Raw genomic sequence first — 12,405 nt, forward strand, 5'->3', positions numbered from 1 at the left:
TGTGGATTTCTCTTTCAGAAACTATGATAGTCAAAAGACAGTGGAATAACATCTTTAAAATGATAAAGGAAATATTAATCCAGAATTCTGTATCTAGTGAGACAATCCTTCAGAAATGAGGATAAAATAAAGGTACTCTCAAAGAAGGGAAGCTACAAGAATGCATTACCATCAGATCTTCTGTGCAAGCAATATTGAGAAAATGCTTCAGGCTAAAAGGAAATGATACCAGAGGGAAACTTGGATCTTCAGGAGTGAAGGAAGATCCACTGAAATGATAAATATCTGTGATAATATAAAAGAATTTTTTTCTCCTAGGTTATTTTAAATATATATGTGTGTTTTCTTTCTTTTTTTTTTTTTTTTTTGAGACGGAGTCTCGCTCTGTCACCCAGGCTGGAGTGCAGTGGCCGGATCTCAGCTCACTGCAAGCTCCGCCTCCTGGAGATTTGGACAATTCCACTAGAAAACACACATATAGGCCGGGCGCGGTGGCTCAAGCCTGTAATCCCAGCACTTTGGGAGGCCGAGACGGGCGGATCACGAGGTCAGGAGATCGAGACCATCCTGGCTAACACGGTGAAACCCCGTCTCTATTAAGAAATACAAAAAACTAGCCGGGCGAGGTGGCGGGCGCCTGTAGTCCCAGCTACTCGGGAGGCTGAGGCAGGAGAATGGCGTGACCCCCGGGAGGCGGAGCTTACAGTGGGCGGAGATCGAGCCATTGCACTCCAGCCTGGGCGATAGAGCGAGACTCCGTCTCTAAATAAATAAATAAATAAAAATAAAAACAAAAACTGCCATTTCCAGCACCCATTGCACAAAAATTCAGCCACACGAACGCCCGGCGAAGCGCTCAACCTGTTTATCCAGAGAGGAAAAGAGCAACGAATTGCTCTCAATCCTCGACAGTCTAGAACAAAACAAACCAAATCTTCGCGCAGGATCTACGTTTTCAGCCTACTTTGTTTAGAAGAGTGGAATCTTCTGTCTTGCCGTAGGCCTGGTGAAAACGCGACAGATAGGGAAACTTGGATACGTCCAGTCTCCCTCCCTATTTAAATGTTGATGGTGTTTCAAGTCTCCTGCCTGAATCCGCTTCTTGTCTTCTCGTCCTCTTGTTCTTCTCCGTCATTCGCTGCTTCATCTCTTCCCCTTTCCCCACTCTCGCCCATAATACCCTCCACTCTCTATCTCCTTCCTTCTTAACGTCCTCTTCTTCAGTTCTCTTCCGTTCTCAGACATTCCACTTGTAATCGAACCGTGCTGATTTTCAGAGTCACCTGCGGGTGTTCTTAAATTACATACATTCCTGCCCCCAACCCCCATTGTCTCCAAAACACTTGTCTGGGTTGACTGTAGCACGTATGTTGAATAAAGACAGGAAACCTTTACCTTTTGTGCTCCAGGAACACAGGGTCTAAGGACCTGTCCAGGCGCAGGGAGGTCTTAAAAAGAGCAAATTCGTTCCTCTTGCTTTCTTTGTGTTCGCCTTACTGTGAAAGGATTTTGCCTGAAAGAGGTGAAAGTCGCCTGGAGCTGTTTTTTTTTTTTTTTCTGGTCTTTGCTCTCTAGGGATCTCAGCCAGTGAGCAGCGTCTTGGACAGAATGCCGCTTCCACGCTTCCGTAGACGCTGGGCCCAGCGGTTTGGGGGAGCTGTGACTGACACATGCTTTGCTCTTCATTTCACTCCGATATGGTGAATAAATTCCCCTCCAGTCTTATCTCCTCGCCTGGACCTACGTTCCCTGAGTAGCTCTCCAAGTGCTGATCTTAGTATTCCCTGGCACTACTGTTTATGTTTTTCTGGGAGCACTGTAGACAGAAAAGTAGGAAGTTGATTATTTAAGATAATATTTCTACCTGGGATTCTCCTTGGTGCTGGACAAAAGCTGCCATTCGGGAAGTTCCCTAGTAACAGTCCTTGGAGGGTCCGCCATAATGAAAGACCCCAGTAGCACTAAAGGGATCTTTCCAGAATGCAACTTAAGGGTTTCAGAAACAGTAGAGTTGAATAGAGTAGACCTTGACTTCGGTTTAAATCGTGGAACCCTAGCAGATAATAGTGACAGCCAGTTATAAAACATAGTAGAAGCAACGACTTTCAAGGGGGTGTAGCTCAGTGGTAGAGCGCGTGCTTAGCATGCACGAGGCCCTGGGTTCAATCCCCAGCACCTCCATGTGTTTGGCTTGTTTGTCTAACTGCCCAGAGCAGGGCCCCCTGGGCATAAGGCAACACGGATCTACCTTATGAGTGGCAATCAAATCAAAATTAGCCTGAGGCCCATGCTTTGGGTAGTATGTGTAAATAATGCTGCATTGAAAGTGTGGGATTAGGAAGAACCAAGGCCCTTGGAATTCTGTGAATAGCAGTAGTCCACTATTCATCCTTTAGTTTCTTACCCACAGTCAACCGTGATCTGAGATTATTACATGAAAAATTCCAGAAAATTCATAAGGTTTCAATTTCCCTGTTGTGAGCAGCATGATAAAACCTCACCTCATCTGCTCTATCCCACCTGGGAAGTAAATCATCTGTTTGTCCAGCACATCCACGCTGAGTAGTAAGCCACCCACTGGTTAGTCACTTAGTAGCCAGCCATCTGAGTTATCTGAGCTATTGTCCTCACATTGTCTGTGTTCAAATAACCCTTATTTTACCTGATAAAGGCCCCGAAGTGCAAGAGTAGGGATGCTGGGCAATTTAGGCATGCCAAAGAGAAGCCCTAAAGGGCTACCTTTAAGTGAAAAGGGGAAAGTTCTCTACTTAATAAGGAAACAGAAACAAATTCATATCAGAGTTTACTAAGAGCTGTGTTAAGAATAGATCTTCTATCCATGAAATTGTAAAGAAGAGAAAAGAAATTTTTGTTACTTTTGCAAAAGTTACTGCTACAGTGTGGGATAAGTGCTTAGTTAATGTTAAAAAGACAGTAAATGTGTGGGTGAAAGACGTGAACAGAACACCGTTCTACTTGACGGCAACAATTTACACCAGAAAACACTGAGCCCATATGAAAACTTCAGCAAGGGAGCCTCTGAAATGATTGACACCAACCCATATATTGCAAGTAGGGGATGGTTACACAGATTCAGGAATAGATTTGGACTGAAATACATAAAAAATATTGGAGAGGCTACATCTGTCAATGAAGAAATCACATTTTATGAATCCAGTGATTACACTCTAAAGAGTTCAGAAGAAGATATTGCTAGATGTGTTATTCTACATTTATGCTATTGAATTCCAAATAATAAGTTTAACTTGACTGAAAAGGTTAACCTGGCCAGGCGCGGTGTCTCCTGCCTGTAATCCTAGCACTTTGGGAGGCCAAGGCAGGCAGATCACCTGAGGTCAGGAGTTCAAGACCAGCCTGGCCAACATGGTGAAATCCTGTCTTCACTAAAAATACAAAAAAATTAGCCAGGCATGGTGCTGCACACCTGTAGTCCCAGCTACCTGGGAGGCTGAGACAGAAGAATCACTTGAACCCGGGAGGCAGAGGCTGCAGTGAACTGAGATTGCACTACTGCACTCCAGCCTGGGTGACAGAGACTCTGTCTCAAAAAAAGAAGAAAAAAAAAGTTAACCTGTACGCATTTTCCTACATACTATGGATATGACTTACATTTGTGATCATTATTAACACAGTCATAGTATAACACAAAGTAATAACCTTCTAAAGAGAAGTTGGAAGCCAGCATTTACAGGTGGCAAGAAAGCTGATGCAGCTTCTTCATGAATAAGGATGCGGTCAGCATCCAACAAAAGGCATTTGGGAACTGTAGAGGCAGGAAGATCCATATTGTTTCAACACAAAGGAGTTCCAAAGAGCCGTGGTATGGTGAGTAATAACAATGTTGCTACCTTTTACTCATGGTAGGAAAAATATAGAATTAGCCAGAAACAGTGTGTTTGACAATATATAACATGAAGAGATAGTTTCTGGACTGAAAAGGATGAATTGGTGCCAGAACACTACGAAAAATGTTTTTGAGTATTGATTAGGCTGTAAACAACTATGTAAGTACTCATTATTCTAAATCTTTATTAATACACAACAAGATCCTCACAGGATCCCCTAAATTTTGTAAAACATTTTTAAATCAAATTATTTACATGTTAGCCAGGTGTGGTGGCTTTTGCCTGTAGTCCCAGCTACTCAGGAGTCCAAGGTGGGAGAATCACTTGAACCCAGGAGGCAGAGGTTGCAGTGAGCCAGGATCAAGCCACTGCACTCCAGCCTGAGCAACAGAGTGATACGCTGTCCAAAAAAAAAACAATATATATACACACACACACACGTATAGTATATATATGTGTGTGTGTGTGTGTGTATATATATGTATAAAATTCACATGAACAGGACCCCACAAAAAACAAATGTGTTTGTCTGGGTTACTCAACATCTTAGGGGTGGCTTTGCCCCATTTTTATTCTGTGAGTCTTGGCACCATCCAAACAACTATCATCACAGAAGAAGGAGGATAGAAAGTAATAATAGAACTGATTTACATAGGTTCTTTTGACATCAAGATGTACTACCACGATAATGAGGCCATTCAGTTTGTCTTCTATTTTTCCCTATTATTGGAGAAAAGGAAAAACAGAAGAGGCTCATGAAAATTTTCCTTTACTTCTCATTATTTCTTTTTCTTTCTTTTTTTTTTTTTTTTTGAGACAAAGCATCACCCAGGCTGGAGTGCAGTGGCGCGCTCTCGGCTCACTGCAATCTCCACCTCCTGGGTACAAGTGATTCTCCTGCCTCAGCCTCCCAAGTAGTTGCGACCACAGGTGTGTGCCACCACACAATCTAATTTTGTATTTTTAGTACAGACGGGGTTTCACCATGTTGGCCAGGCTGGTCTTGAAGTTCTGACCTCATAATCCACCCGCCTCGGCCTCCCAAAGTGCTGGGATTACAGGCATGAGCCACCATGCCCGGTTTACTTCTCATTATTTTTAGTGCAAATTTTAGACTTTTAAATTTACAACTAACTTTAGATTTACAGAAAAGTTACAAAACAAATACAGAGTTTTAATATTTCCCACCTAGATTCTTCCAATCATTTTGTATTTTTGGTATACATAATGGTTGTCTTTTATCGGGCATTAATTATCAATTAGAATATGAAAGGATTAAGCAAAAATCATGTTCCTCAAGGAGAGGTGCCAAGTTTCTCAAGGAGCAGCGCCAGGACAAAGAAGGCCATAGTCAGGAATGCAGGGCACTTCCTCTACACAGGCTTTCTTTTTTGTTTTTGTTTTTTTCCCCCCAGTGATATTTTCATAGCTATTCATGTTTCACTTCCTTGTAAGAATGAGAGAAGCTGAAAAACACATAAGCTGCCAGCACCATAGAAACCCCATCAAGTGGAACACATGTTCTGTTCACATATTTCACCCACAAATTTACTGCCTTTTCCATGCACTTACCGCACACTGTGGCAGTAGCTTTTGCAAAACTAGCAAGAGTTTATTTTCCCTTCTTTACAATTTTACGGACAAAGTATTTATTCTTACCATAGCTCTTAGCAACCTTGGATACAAATTATTTTTCTCTTTTCTTATTAAGTAGAGAACTTTCCCCTTCTTTACAATTTCAAGGATAGATTTATTCTTACCATAGCTCTTAGCTACCTCAGATATGAATTTTTTCTCTTTCCTTATTAAGTAGATAACTTTCCCCTTTTCACTTAAAGGCAGCACTTTATGCCTTCTCTTTGGCATACCCAAACTGTCTGCTGTCTTCCTCTAATCTTAATATCTGTGTGAACACAGTGTGATGATCAAAACCAGGAAAGCATCAATGAATATATGAGAAGGCAGAAGAGCAGAGCGTTTTCTCATTGATCATCCTACTGGTCTTCTCCCTTCACCTCAATCTTCACAGTACCTGCCATCAAAAGTTTGGTCTAACAATGCAAACAGATGGCCATAGATACCAACAATTTCTAGGTGAGTGGGTGGATGGACATTGGACAACAGAATAATGGCTTTCAATGAAGTACAATACTGCCAAAAATAATAGGTGAAAAAATAAACAAGTCTGCATTAAATGAATTAGATAGCCTACCATGCCGAAATATTTCACACTATTTACTTCTCTGTATTTCTTCACTCATCTCATTTTTTCTTCTTTTTGAATAGATAAATGAAATATATTCTGCAAACATCCATTATCATCAGAAGACACCCCATGTGGAAGAAGCAAATTATTATTATTATTATTATTATTTATTCATTTATTTTTTGAGACGGAGTCTCTCTCTGTGGCCCAGGCTGGAGTACAGTGGCCGGATCTCTGCTCACTGCAAGCTCCGCCTCCCGGGTTCACGCCATTCTCCTGCCTCAGCCTCCGGAGTAGCTGGGACTACAGGGGCCTGCCACCTCGCCCAGCTAGTTTTTTGTATTTTTTAGTAGAGACGAGTTTCACCATGTTCTCCAGGATGGTCTCGATCTCCTGACCTCGTGATCCGCCCGTCTCAGCCTCCCAAAGTGCTGGGATTACAGGCTTGAGCCACCGCGCCCGGCCAGCAAATTATTTTCGTGTTAAAATGGATATTATCAACTGCAAAGAAAAAGGTGACTATTTCACAAGTGAGCTAGAACTTTTACAGTGTAGTACAAGAGCAATGACTACCTTTGCTTTTTGCCCCCTCTTCTTCAGTATGATCACCATGCTTTTCATTACCCGGCTACTCAGTATTTCTAGTCCACTGATTGACATTTTGAAAAGTTTTCAAAGGTATTAATATAAATACACATTTTTTAAAATATTGAATTAGCCAGAGGAAAGCAATTTCTATCTGCCAACTTTACTTTTTTCTTTTCACCTGGCTGCCTCTCTTCACATTCTAGCCCCAAGAAGGAAATTCCATTTTTTTTTTTTTTTTTTTTTTGAGACGGAGTCTCGCTCTGTAGCCCAGGCTGGAGTGCAGTGGCCGGATCTCAGCTCACTGCAAGCTCCGCCTCCCGGGTTCATGCCATTCTCCGGCCTCAGCCTCCCGAGTAGCTGGGACTACAGGTGCCCGCCATCTCGCCCGGCTATTTTTTGTATTAGTAGAGACGGGGTTTCACTGTGTTCGCCAGGATGGTCTCGATCTCTTGACCTCGTGATCCGCCCATCTCGGCCTCCCAAAGTGCTGTCAATGGCTGCATTCTTAGATCCTGTTTTAAATATCTTTGGTTAATGAGTTCACAAGCAAGGAGTATGAGAAACTGGTGCAAAACCTCCACTAACTTATATGAGTTCAGAAGTTTGTTTCTTTGTCTCTGATTTTTAAGAGCTTTAATAAAATAAAATCAACCTGAGACACATTCATACTACAAATCCTGAAAACAGGGTTTGTGGAGGACAAAGTCTGCCCTTTCCTCACCAACCTCTTGCCATATCTTCAGCAAACATTAGGGCACGGTGGCTCACACTTGCGATCCCAGAACTTTGGGAGGCCAGGGCGGGTGGATCACTTGAGGTCAGGAGTTGGAGATCAGCCTGGCCAACATGGTGAAACCGCGTCCCTACTAAAAAATGCAAAAATTGGCTGGGCATGGTAGTGGGTGCCTGTAATCCCAGCCACTCAGAAGGCTGAGGCAGGAGAACAGCTTGAACCCAGGAGGCGGAAGTTGCAGTGAGCCAAGACCAGGCCATTGCACTCCAGCCTGGGTAACAGAGCAAGACTCTGCTTCAAAACAAACAAACAAACAAACAAAAACTTATTGAATGGATCAGATGATAAGATTTCCAATTTCTTAGTGGACATCTAGAATTATTGATGAGAGGACTGGATGAGAACTGAGAACTGTTCAACATTGAAGACAACATGTCTTCCTATGAGTGATACTGACATTGTCAAAGACAAAATGAATCCAAAAGTCACTCTTTTTCAAACTGTCTTTTGAATTCAGGATTTTTGTCTCTAAAGAAAATATCTGGAGCAGGTGCTTTGGAGGAAATCTGTCTGGCTTTGAAACTTGTCCTGCTACATGTTGGCTGTGAGCTATGTGGCCAATTATTTCACCTCTGAAAAAGTTGGTTTCTCAAAGGAATTATGTACTCATTTAATGTAACCCGTTGTTATTACATTATCCACGTGTAATCTCCAGCTACCTCAAACATTCAGGGTCATATTGACCACAGTCAGAACTCGACCTTGGATTCTATAAGTAGGATTCCAATTTGCCCTTGAGAAACCCAGTTAATTTCAGTGACTTCAAAACTCAAACTTCTCTACACCTGGTGGTAAGTGTACCTCAACTATCACTCACCTGGAAAAGACAGTATGATTCAGTTTAAGAGCACTAAATTCTGGATTTGGCAAAACTTTAAAACCAATAAAAGTCTATAAAACAAAACAAAAAAGTGGAAATGCCCATTTCTAATTTCTCTAGTTTAGGGAGGAAAGCAATATACAGCCCCTATAATGAAGAACACAAGATTTTCAGGTAATGTCAATTAAATGAAAGCTCATCTATACTAAAAACATGAGACACGTTTTTGTTTCCTCAGCTTTTGTCTGCCATACTCTGGAAGCCTTAGAAGTGGATGATCAGTGCTTGATGTGTGCTGCAGAAGAAGGAGCTGCCCCCAAGGCTTCCTGCTAATTCAAATAACAAAGCCAGCGAAGAAAGACAGAAAGGGGAGAGAGAGAGCGTGCTACATTTAACGGAGTTTCACTCTTGTTGCCCAGGCTGGAGTGCAATGGCCTGATCTTGGCTCACCGCAACCTCCCTCTACTGGGTTCAAGCGATTCTCCCGCGTCAGCCTCCCAAGTACCTGGGATTACAGACATAGGCCACCACACCCGGCTAATTTTGTATTTTTAGTAGAGGCAGACGGATCACCTGAGGTCAGGAGTTTGGGACCATCCTGGCCAACATGGTGAAACCCCGTCTCTACTAAAAATACAAAAATTAACCAGGAGTGATGGTGGGCACCTGTAATCCCAGCTACTCGGGAGGCTGAGGCAGGGAGAATTTCTTGAATCCTGGAGGGGGAGGTTGCAGTGAGCCAAGGTCACACCACTGCACTCCAGCCTGGGTGACAGAGCGAGGCTCTGTCTCAAAAATAAATAAACAGAATAATTGTTTTAAAAACATATATGTGTATATATGTTATATATACATATATTAAATATATATATATGTGTTAGGAAGTAACCACATATTTTTTAATTGAAGAGATTTTAAAAATGAAAATGTCTTTAACCCTGAATAATTTGTTAGAAAATTAAACTTTCAATTTGATGGTCCAGTGTTTGAGTTCCTTTTCAGACCCTGATAGTGTTTTTTGTTTTCCCCACTCAGTTCTAATAGAATCCTAGTAAAACCCAGCTTTCTCCTGGATAAACTTGTCTGTTTTTCATTCTCCTTGCATATGTTATTTTGGTTCAACAGAAGTAAGAAAAGCCAGTGTAACTCCATGACTTGAGGCTGTGTATTCTGTTCTACTGCAGGGGAGATCATCTATTTGCAGTTCTTTTGTATCTAGAATGTAGTTATAAGGTCAAACTACCGTGTAAAACATTTACCTGGGTTGGTTCTCTTTTTAAATTCTGATATTATTAATTTGAAAATTTTTTTTCTATTTGTTTTCAAATTTAAAGTACTTTTTTCTGTATAGTTGTTAGTTTTATTTTTAAATGTGACTGTGTAAACCATTAACATGATTCCAGTAAACAAAACTATACAGAGAAATATCACTTAAGAGAAATTTTCAAGCTGCCAGAGATTGTTACATCTTGGGACCCTCTCAGGTGGAGGAATGGAAGAGCCCTTCAAGCCTCTTCTTGGGAGCCAAATTTGGGATGGGCTGATAAGACTGGAATGGTAATATTTTTGTGTAGCATCAAATTACTCTTCTCTTGATGTACCTGTAAGACAGAATGAAAAACCTAAAGGTTTCAGAAATAGAGTCACATATAAGGGATCTTTGTACTAAATTTCAAATTCTCGAAACGCAGAGAAAGATGAAATTATAATGTTTAGGACATAAAAAAGACCACCAGTCCCGGAGGGGGGGGTGTAGCTCAGTGGTAGAGCGCGTGCTTAGCATGCACGAGGCCCCGGGTTCGATCCCCGGCACCTCCACTTGGTGGCGTAGTGTGTGTTACCTCAAATGAGGAAGTGTGGGTTTTCTGACCGCCAGTTTTAATTTCCTGTGGTGTTTAAAACCCGTATTGATTTTCAAGAGGATATTCTAGAAAAATAACATTTTTCATTTGTATTTTAAATTTTAAATTGACAAGTAAAATTATGATTTTATAATTATAACACACACATGCATTGTGGAGTGGCTAAATCGAGCTGATTACCATATGCATTACTTCACAGTTATTTTTGTAGTGACAACACTTTAAAATCTCATCACGTTTCAATACATTGTATTGTTTTTACCTATAGTCATCATGTTGTACAATAGATTTCTTGAACTTCTTCTAATTGTAATTTTGTATTCTTTTACCAACATCTTCCCAATACTTCCCCTACCCTACCAAAGTTACTTGTTGACATTTTTGTTATTCACTTTCTCTCTAGCCATTCTGAGCAATCACTGCTGTGTGGGCTACAGTCTTGTACTTCACAAAAATTTAGTGGGAAAAATTAAAGTTCTGGGAGCAGGAAAATCACCTTAACTTGAAAATCATCTCCTTAGACACTTAACCACACTTCCACCTCATCTTTCATGCACCTGAGACTAGCATCAGGAATTAGTTCAAGAGGGTTTATTCTTGGATTTGGGGGAAAGTTTAATATTAATATTAGAAGGCTGGAGCTTTTTATTTATTTATTTATTTGACGGAGTTTCGCTCTTGTTACCCAGGCGGGAGTGCAATGGCGCGATCTCAGCTCCCCGAAACCTCAGCCTCCCGGATTCAAGCGATTCTCCTGTCTCAGGCTCCCGAGTACCTGGGACCACAGGAGCGTGCCACCACGCTCCGCTAAATTTTTGTATTTTTAGTAGAGTCGGGTTTCACTGTGTTAGCCGGGATGGTCTCTATCTCCTGACCTCGTGGTCCGCCCGCCTGGCCTGCCAAAGAGCTGGGATTACTGGCGTGAGCCGCCCCGCCCGGCAAGGTTGAAATATTTTTTAGAAGTCAGCCTGATCGAGTACTTTGGAAAAAGCAGCAGCCTGTGGGATGAAGAACCCAGCAATGAAAAGCAAGACTTTTGTTACACAATGTGTGGAGCCCAAAGTCTATGAACAGCACTGGTCACAGACCCATGAGGCTGGCCCTGATGACAAGTATAGAAGAGATCATCCCCAACAAGAAGCCATTTTCTTGTTTCTTTACCTTCTCCTGAAAGATAGAAAAGTAGATGTTCAACAATGCCAGTTGTGAACTGAGGAGGCAGGAGATGCTTATTCACCACAAAGACTTGCTACCTACTCCTCCCCGTATTGAATCGTGAAGTGAAAGAAGCGAGAGTGCAGAAAAAATCCTTTGTCTTCTACCTATGCTGAGCTGAGACTCTGGGATATTGTTGAGAGAGTATCACCTTTTGAAAAGGCTGCAGGCCGGGAGCGGTGGGTCACGCCTGTAATCCCAGCACTTTGGGAGGCCGAGGTGGGCGGATCACGAGGTCAGGAGATCGAGACCATCCTGGCTAACACGGTGAAACCCGTCTCTACTAAAAAAAAATACAAAAAATTAGCCAGGCGCGGTGGTGGGCACCTGTAGTCCCAGCTACTTGGGAGGCTGAGGCGGAAGAATGGCGTGAACCTGGGAAGCGGAGCTTGCAGTGAGCCAAGATTGCGCCACTGCACTCCAGCCCGGGCGACAGAGCAAGACTCCGTCGAGAGAAAGAGAGAGAGAAAGAGACAAAGAAGAGAAGACCTGCAAGAAGAAGAAGAAGAAGGAGGAGGAGAAGGAGGAGGAGAAGGAGGAGAAGGAGAAGAAGGAGGAGAAGGAGGAGAAGGAGGAGAAGGAGGAGAAGGAGGAGGAGAAGGAGGAGGAGGAGGAGGAGGAGGAGGAGGAGGAGGAGGAGGAGGAGGAGGAGGAGGAGGAGGAGGAGGAGGAAATAATGTAGTGGAAGTCCTAAGCATTTATGGAGACATCAGAGAAGGGCACAGACACACCATCACATGAACAGGGGGCACAGACACATCCTCTGCACTGAGTTACGACAATCCCCGTATGTTTGTGGGATATTTCTACCTTTTCCCTCCCAGTAGTCTAAATTTGTAGTCCTAATAATAACTTTGATGAATCAACATAAATTGGATTACACAATCCAGTTTATGACAGAAAATAGTTTTTGTGTTTCACTTAAACTAGGAGAAAATATTTTAGAGGGAGACCTGAGTGCATAAGGCAAGAGGTTTGAAGGAAAAATAAAGACTGTTGTATCTGTTGAATAAAATGTCTAGGAGGCCATTGATTTGGACTAGGCTCCTCCACTA

The 12,405-nt window shown here is 42.2% G+C and overlaps 2 non-coding genes across 2 annotated transcripts; both read left to right on the forward strand.

Annotated features, from left to right (window-relative positions):
* Positions 1–2,109: 2,109 nt before the first annotated feature.
* On the forward strand, positions 2,110–2,181 carry TRNAA-AGC. Its single transcript has one exon. It is a non-coding gene; the product is annotated as a tRNA-Ala (tRNA).
* Positions 2,182–10,019: 7,838 nt separating this feature from the next.
* On the forward strand, positions 10,020–10,091 carry TRNAA-AGC. The gene has a single exon. It is a non-coding gene; the product is annotated as a tRNA-Ala (tRNA).
* The last annotated feature ends 2,314 nt before the right edge of the window (positions 10,092–12,405 follow it).

This window comes from Theropithecus gelada, chromosome 4 (genome assembly GCF_003255815.1).
Source record: "Theropithecus gelada isolate Dixy chromosome 4, Tgel_1.0, whole genome shotgun sequence".
In the NCBI taxonomy this organism is placed as follows: Eukaryota; Metazoa; Chordata; class Mammalia; order Primates; family Cercopithecidae; genus Theropithecus; species Theropithecus gelada.